We start from the raw sequence: 9,564 nt of genomic DNA, 5'->3' as shown, positions 1-9,564 counted from the left end.
CAATTGGCCCAATGGGTAATTGAAGTTGAAAATTAGGCCTGAGATCGTAAATTGGGTCTGGAAACCCAAAATCGAGAATAAGATCCAAAAACTGGTCGAACCAGGCTCGGTATGTGAAACCGAGCCGACGGTCCAACTGGTGGCTAGACCGAACCGGTCAGGTCGTCATTGACCCAGACTAAACGGGAAACAACTGAACCGGCTTGGGGTGCCGTAAGGGTGTCACCCCTGCATCACCAGACATGGCAGTGCCGATGGCTACGATGACAGTGTCCTGGTGGCCTACGACGGTTGGTCGTCGGTGGTTGAGTAGTGGAAGAGTTACACTCTTACTAGGGCTCTACCAAAAAATTTGATTTCAGATTAATTATTTCAAAAATAATATTATTTTAATAGTTTAATATTAAATTAAATTTAATATTATCTTAATAGTATTTTATTAATTTAATATTAAAGTGATTATCTTAATATTGAATTAAATTTAATGTTTATCTTGAAGATAAACATTCTATTATTTTAATAAGATTAAATTTAATATTAAAGTGATTAAGTTTAATAATAATTGAACTCTTTAAACTCTCCCTATACAAAGAGAGCCTTGGGTCATTATTTTCACACACTTGAATTTAAGAGAAAGTTGTAGAGAGAAAATTTTCTGAAAAGATTATTCCAAAAAATTTCTAGAGATATTTTTCTGATTTTTAATTTAACCCAAAAGTTTAGAGAAATTGCAAAATTACCCACTAGTAATTTTTGTGAAAATTTTTCTGATTCGAAGCGAGCCCACACTCGGCAGACGTGAGCATGATGATGAAAGAGAAGACTACTCGGTTGAAGTGCTCATCCTAGACGAATCGAAAAGGTACAATTTTGATTAAGTGTTTATTACTTTAGATATCACAAACAAGATATTGTTTTGGAAAAAAAAATTTTAAACTCTGGTTTTTACTTAAATTTATTATCCGTTACGTTTTCCAAACCCGTTTTTCCAACATGCAAAGGCACTTAATTGATCCGAAACTTTGCACACAGACAATAAAAACATTGCAAATTCATTAAAAACAACATTGAGCACAACCAAAACAACAAGAAAACATAATCCAAGCCTCTCATTTCATCACTATCGAAAACTAGCTAGTTTTGCCAAACTTGAAGTTTCAACATCCTAATCTCATTTCTAATCCTTCATTTCGATTTCAAACATCCTAAATTAAATTTAATTTCACATCTAAGCCATTAATTTCACCTAAATTCATGGTCCTAAAATTTTTGAAAAATTGAAGTTTTTAAGAACATGAAAAAGGGGAAAATGCTTGATTCATAGAAATTCGGTTATGAACTATCAAATTGAAGTGAAATACCTTCTAATTAGGTTAGAAAATATCAAAAATCACTTTAAAAACATAAGCTTACTCAAGATTCCGAGATCTGCCATTTTTGAATCCAAGCATACTTTAAAAACATCAAATCAAAATATACTCGTTTAAAACTTGTTTTAAATTAACAAAACTCTTTATTTAACTATAGAAAGTCAAAATATTACCTTAATCCGATGAAAACGACGATCTAGAATTCTAATTTGAGATTTGAACTCAAGAAGAACAATGATTAATTTGGGGAAAAAAACACGACTTTCGTTTGAAATTGGGGGTTATTTTGGTGTTTGAGGAAGTCAATAAATATGATGGAATGGTTTGATTTTGAAAAACTCTCTGATTTTAGGTTTTGGAAAATTTTGAATGAATTGGGGTTTTGAATAGAAGGGGAAGACCAATTTTCAAAAATTAGGCAATTTGCCCTTTAGGTCACTTCTCATTCTTCCCTTTTCCATATAAGTCCTAAATCAATTAAAATCCATTTTTTTTAGATTAGACCTCAAAATTGAATTTTTTTGAGCTAATTAAGAAAATAAAAACTCGAATATGTAACTTTAATTTACCCAGTTACGACCCTAATTTTCGATACCTGACTTAACGTCCAGTTTACTGACCTGATTCTACTAACCCAATTTTCGAGATGTGACAATAATATTATATCAAAAACTATAATAGTAGAGTAATACATAATATATTAATTATTATCATATATTATTGCTTATTATACTAGTTGAAATATGCTCTAACTCCTTATATTTTTCCTATATTTGAAAGTTACCTCCTACTATATTATATAATGCTATATCATAACATATGGTGTTATAATATATTAATAATTTGTATATGCACTAATGATTAAACATTATAATATCATGTAATATTGTATATTTTATTAGAATCTACAATATAATTATAGTTATATATAATAGTAGTACATTATATATTAATTATTGTAATATATTATTGTTTGTTATTATCTTGGTTGAAATATACTCTAAGCCCTATATTTTTCGTACATTTGAAAGTTAACCCTCCTACTATATTTAATGATTAAACATTACAATATCATTTAATATTATATCTTTTATTATAATCTATATTATAATAATACTTATATATGTATTAGTGTTTTTGGTAATAGTTATATATTGTAGTATTATTTTATGCTTTAGTATCTTGATTTAGTATATCGATTTAAATTTAGGTTAGGTAATCGGTTTGGTAATAGTTATATAATATATTATTGTATTACCATTAAAGTTTAATTTTATAGATTTTAATAATTAATAATTATATATATTTATTTACATATATAATTATGGTATTAAAATTATTTTGTAACACCCTATAACCGGTCCAGTCATCAGACCCGAGCTATAGGATGCTACAACAGTAAACCAAAACATTCACAAGCAATTTATTCAATAATACTCAATAATCAATAAATACAAACTAATTCCATGTTAAACATGCATTATAATAAAAAAGTCTTAATTTGGCTTACGAAAGCCTTTGAGCAAATTCGAAACTAAATCGGGACCAATCTAAAACATTTACAAATTACTAGGCATAAATGCAAAATATGGGTCACACGGCCATGTGGCAAGACCATTTGACAGGCTGAGGCATTGTGGTGCAAGGCCACACGCTCGTGTCCTCAAACTGTGTAATAACCTAATGTCGTGTAATATAGTGTCACACGGCCATGTCGCCAGGCCTTGTAACAACCTGTGGCTGTGTGAACTAAAAATCACCCTTAATGTGTAGCACACATGACCATGTCAACCACTCGTGTGTGACACACGGCCGCGTGGTAGCACGTATGCAGTAAAAATAACCTATTTGGGAAGTTTTAAACCATCCAAGCTAAGTGACCAATAATGCCAATTTATGTCATTCAAATCAACACAAAAAATAATACATTTCAAAGCCAAAACACCAATTCACATAATCATTTAACCATACAACCAATATGCCCTTATTGACACCACATTTCAATAAACCCAAATCAAATACATTTCATACTAAAGCTTTAACCCATTTCATCCCAAAACACTTAACTATTTTATACTAAAAGCTAGGTCACATACATATCACAATTTAATATTGTCTTTCACATTTCTCAATACCACATTTAACATTCACTTAAGCTACTATTCGCACATGCTTATATACTAAAACTCAACAATGTAAAAAACACAAACACTTAGTAATTCATATGCATAACATCATTCAAACTTTTCCATTTCATACCACCATCTAAATCATATGCATATTGTCATACTAAACCCCAAACTTGACATTTACCATAATCAACTATCAAACCCAAAACATAAACTTATATATAAAGCTACTATACCAAAGTTCACACTATTTTACATAAATTAATCCAACCTATGTACATGCCACAAAAAAACTAAACTTGAAACGACAACAGTCTATCGAATCGGAAGACAAAAGGTATGTGCTTCTCACTAATCTAATCAACACGTTCCAGACATCCAAAATCTACAGAAATGTAGTAACATGGTAAGTATTATAAAATACTTAGTAAATTCATACAATATAAGCAAATTGCTTACCTTAATCATTTAACAAATACATGAATTAATATGAAACAATTTCACATATCATAACATCCAAAAACAACATCAATCAAGTGAGATTTAAACCAAATTCACATATATAAACTCAAATAGTGAAACACCGCATTCAACTTAAAATACAACATGAATTCATATTTTAATTTATCACCTTGCTCCCATTCATTATTTAATTTTAACCATATATCCTTATCAAAATTGAACAACATTATTAAACATATAAGGTTTTGAGCTTAATCACATATACAACCACAATTGTTTACATTTTCATTTCAAGCCATCTTATATCTTATATCATATCAACATTTGATATATCATCACCTTTTCATTTACAATTTTACTCGATGAAACCGATGAAAATTTGTAAAAGAACTTGATACACAGGTGTAATTAACGTCTGATGCTCGTCTGAGCTAATTATATATATTAGTGTCAGGTTACTCGTCCGAGCTAAACCTTTAACGACACAATAAATAGTCTGACTAGGGCTGTATATACATGTAAGGTTACCAGTCCAGGCTAAACCTTTAAAACAACACTAGCTCAGGCTAAATTTGTGTCACATGTATCTTCGAGTCTGTAACAAATGTTGGAGCTCAGTACCATCGAAAATCAACATATACCTTTGTGTACAAGACTTTTACTAAGTTAATTGGGATTTAACCTTAACATTTCTATTTTAATTAAATTAAATCCTCAATTTATGTAACAATTCATATACAATTCAAGCTATTAATAAAACATTAATATACATTCCAATATAATTCAAAAACAAATTAAACTTATTTATACTGTATGAACTTAATTGACAAAACCGTAGCGGTTTAGCTAACTGTGACTATTCGGCAGTTTACCATTTCTCGCCTAAGTCAACAACTTGATCTGTATAATAGTTAAGATTCAAAATATCAATACTAATCTCATAATAATACTCAAATTCATGCTTATAATCTTTTAATTTCATTTGACATAATTTTTCTAAATTTTTACATTTTATTCAATTTATCCCTAAAATCAAACTTATAATAAATTTCAAATTTGGACTTCAAACTTTAAACCAATTTCAAATACATTCAATTACAACCACCTACTATAAAAATCACGAAAATTACATACCAATTTTAAGATATTAACAATTTAGTCTCTAAATGCAAAATTAATAAAATTTACTTAATCAAATAGTCCTTAAATATTTTATAGCTTCCAAATCTACCAATTTCTATATAAAAAAAAAGCTAAGATTTATCAATGGAAAGTTCTAATATCTGTAATAGTTTTGAAAATGAAGGTGCGGGTTAGCTGAAACTAGTTGTAACGATCTCAAAAACATAAAAATCATAAATAAATAAATAAAAACAATTAAAATGACTTACCAATTTTGAAAGGAAGCTTGGCTGAAAGCTTAGGTTCTCATTCTATGAAGAAACGGCGGTGAGAGGTTGAAGATGAAAAGAAAATAAATAAAATGGTTCTTGAATTTATTTTATGTTTTTACTTCAATAATATTAAAATTAGTTTAAATGATAAAATAACTTATAATTTGCCAAGTAACCTTGCTTTTACTTTCCACCATAATTAATAGTGTTTAATTGCCCTTTACATCCTTTTATAATCAATTTTTAAGTCATATAACTAATAATAATCTAAAGTGATTAAGTTCCATGATTTTTACAATTTAGTCTTTATACTTAAATTAGTCATTTAATCACTAAAATTTTCAGATCAAAATTTAAGACACCTATATAACAATTCTATAAATATTTAATAAAAATATTTACGGGTTCGATTTATGAAAATGAGATCCCAATACCTTATTTTCTAAAATCACTTGACTTTAGGGACAACTCACTTGTACTTAACTAATTATCCATTTAAATAAAATTATCAAATAAAAATTAACTATGTCATAATACTTGACTTGTAAATATTGAATAATAATATTTATGTACTCACTTGTCGGAATTGTGGTCCTGAAACTAGTGTTTTCGACACAATTGAAAAACGAACTGTTACATATTTTATATTAAATTAATATTTTTGAAAATTTATTTTTGTAACATACAAAAAATTAGGGGGTTAGAATATATAAAATTAGAATGAATTAAGCCTTAGTATTAGTGGTTAAGGGCTTAGTAAAACCTCTAAAGAGCTAAGGTTTAATGCCCACTTTTTGCATCTTCCTCTTTATTTTTCAGCACTTAAGGATGAAAATCAAGTTAGTATAAAAAATAAATGTAGTAGAAAATAACCAAAAAATGAGCAATAATTTAATGGCCAAACATCATTCCATCCTCCTTAAGGTTTAAAGTTCTATCCAAGCCAATTCCCTTCCTCTTTTTTTATTAAATTTCGACAGACTGGGTAATTTACGAAATCAGCCCTTAAATTTTACTTAACCTAGTCATTTGGTTTCTTTCCTAATCATAATAGGATTTTAGTTACCTTTTCAAGCCTAATTAGAATTTCTTTTTCTCTTTTCTTTAAATACATCTTTTTTTTATTACCTCTATTCTTTTCATAAAAATCTTCATCATTTTTTGTTGGAAATTTTATACTTAAATCTCGACCCAAAATCAACCCTTTTTTCATGTTGAGTTCGCGAAATGCTGTCAAATCCGTGTCTAAAAGAGCCAAGATCAGTAAGCAATCTTATTTCTAATTCTGTAGAACCCTAGGATTCTAAAATAACACCGGTCTTGACAATCTTTCAAATTGATTTCGAATATTTTTCGAGTTTTCCCGAAAATCTTGGTAAAATTCGATAAATCTTGAAGGTAGATATTAATTCTTGTGTTTTTGTCGATCGAAAGACCAGTGTAGGTGACCCGGATTAGATTTGAACATGAGAATCGTCGTACGAGACCTTAGAAGTCAGATGTGTGTTCTTTTACGAGAAAATCGAGGCAAAATCAAGCCCAACCCAGACCGCATGGCTTGGACCCTTCCACACAACCATGTGACCCACACAGCCATGTGCCATTGTTTATTAAATTTTATAGTTTTGACCCACAATTTTATGTTTTGATCAGCTTAGTACCTGGATAGGTGTCAAATTATTTTTAGTGAACTAAATTATGCAATGAGGTCCCTGATGATTCGAGGCATGCTAGAATCTATGAATAATCTAGTTAATATGATAATTATTTGTGATTTTGAATGTGTGCATGAACTTCGTAAAGTATATATATAGCATACTATATGAATATTTATTTTTTGTGACCGTATGAGCAGTATCATGAATCCTACTTGAATTTCCATGTGTTAGAACATTAAATGCTTCGATATGTGATTGAAATTAATCGATTAGATTGCATTGCATGGGTTGAGTTGATATGTACGGAGGAAGAACTAGTCAATTTTTTTCATTTAAACGTTCGTTGTGTACTTATAGTCATAGAAGATTCCAATTGCAACGATATGATTGTGTACCCACAGCCATAGTAGATTCCAACTGCGGCATTTTACTGTGCATTCACAACCTTCTAACAGCTTTCATTTGCGAGTAGGTTGTGTTTCCATAAACATCGATAGGTCTCACCTGCAATTAAGCTGTAAACTCTTAGTGGTTAATCCACAAATTAGAGTGATGGTGGTGGGAGTTCTGGGGAACTCCCAAATATGGAGCATAACGGTAGGGGTAGGATAAATTCAATTAAAACCGAAATTGTATGACATCTTTGAAATCATGTGCATACATTTCTAAAAGTTATGTTATGAAATTTTTGTGCTTATGAATGATTTCATACTTATAAATGTGTATATTTCTTTTATGATTAATATGAGAAATTTTGAATATTTGATTATCTTGAAATCTGTGATTGTGAGTTCTAATGCTTAAATAAGTGGTAGTATCAAAATACCATATTTTGAACTGATTTGAAAACTATGTGCAATTTTATTTAATGTTTCCTAAACAATTGTTTGTGTTGGTTTTATTGTAATCGAAGTCACATTGAGCGTCACAGCTCACCCTTTTTAAATTCCATCTTTTTAAATAATCCTCAAAGTTAGGACGCAGACGCAATATCTAGAGGGACTCAGCTTCATTTTGTTTTTCTTAATATTTTAAGTTTCATTATTATTCTTTAATTCCATTAAAATATTGTATTATTTATGAATTGTGATATGGGACTTAGTTTACGATTTTACTTAGACATGCATGACATTTAAATCATTTAGGCTATTAGAATATGATTTTTTTTCTAATTATACATGAAACGTGGTTTTATGAAAGTTATGTTAATATCACTTTTTCATTGCTAAATGGTAAATGTTTTTATTAAGAAAGTAGTTTGGATTTTCAACTAAGTTTTCAATAGTAAACACCGTTATAAAGAAGATGTTAAACTTAATCATTTTTTAAACTCTTATGTGTTTTCTTAAAAGAGACTAAACTTTGTTCTAAAATAAACAAATATTTTAATTAACTGTTTTTAAAATTCCAATAATTCTGCTAGGCCATTTCAGTGGCCAATGTAATCTCCCGAATCTCAGTCTAACGTCTTGGCCAGGTTGAGAAGGTTACAATTTAACTTTATAATTTAACATAAAAAAATTTTATTAATTACTTTTCCAATAAATAAAATTTTAATATGAATTTACAATACTTATGAATACATTTAAAAAAAGAATTATCATTTATTTATATTTTAAGTAATATTATAAAATTATATTAATTATTAATATCTATTATTAGTGTTGAATTATATATAATTAAAATTTTAATTCAATTAGACGTATTTATGTTTCATAAAAAATTACATATATTCATGAAAAAAATCTTCCTCTAATATTTTTCAATCAATAAATTTATATTAATAAAACCTAAAATGACATGCATCAAACAACATTTTTGAGTGGATAAAATCGAACACCTAATGCACAAGGCACCAGGCAAGTCCACCCACATACCAATAACAATAATATCATTATTGTCCACTATTAATAACATCTTAATTTCAATCTAAAAATATGTATATTTATAGTTTATATATTAAATTACAATTCATCTTCAGATTTATCCGTATAATAATAAAATATCTAAAAACTTTCCTGATTTCTAGATTTATCTTCCCTAACCTTTGGATGACTAATGAATATTCGCCCAAAGATGAGATTGAATTAGTTTCGCTATGCGGTAGGGGTGACATTGTATTGGTTTCGCTATGACGTAGGGATGACAGTGAATTAGTTTAAGCCTCAATTCTTGAACTCAGAATCTCAACGGCAAAGCAATCAAAGACTTCTGCCTAATTTGACCTTTCCCCCTTACACTTCTAATTTTATTTCATAATCTCTTGTTGAATTTTTAATCCATACTAATATCAGAAAGGTTGACCAAATACATTAAATAAAATATTTTCTCCTTTTAGTTAAGTCTTAGCTCGATTAGCATAGGTATTGTTACCAATGTAGGAGGACGTAAATTCAAATGCACTGAAGCGCATTATCCTCCTATTTATGGGTTGGGGAGAGATTATAAGTAGTTATAAACATTATGTCAAAAAGATCAAATACGATCAGAACCTATAATCAAATTATTAAAAAAAAAGTAACCAAACATTGATTCAAGAGTTTTGTATACT

The sequence above is a fragment of the Gossypium raimondii genome, chromosome 5 (assembly GCF_025698545.1).
Source record: "Gossypium raimondii isolate GPD5lz chromosome 5, ASM2569854v1, whole genome shotgun sequence".
NCBI lineage: Eukaryota > Viridiplantae > Streptophyta > Magnoliopsida > Malvales > Malvaceae > Gossypium > Gossypium raimondii.
Note: the sequence above shows the minus strand (reverse complement) of the source record.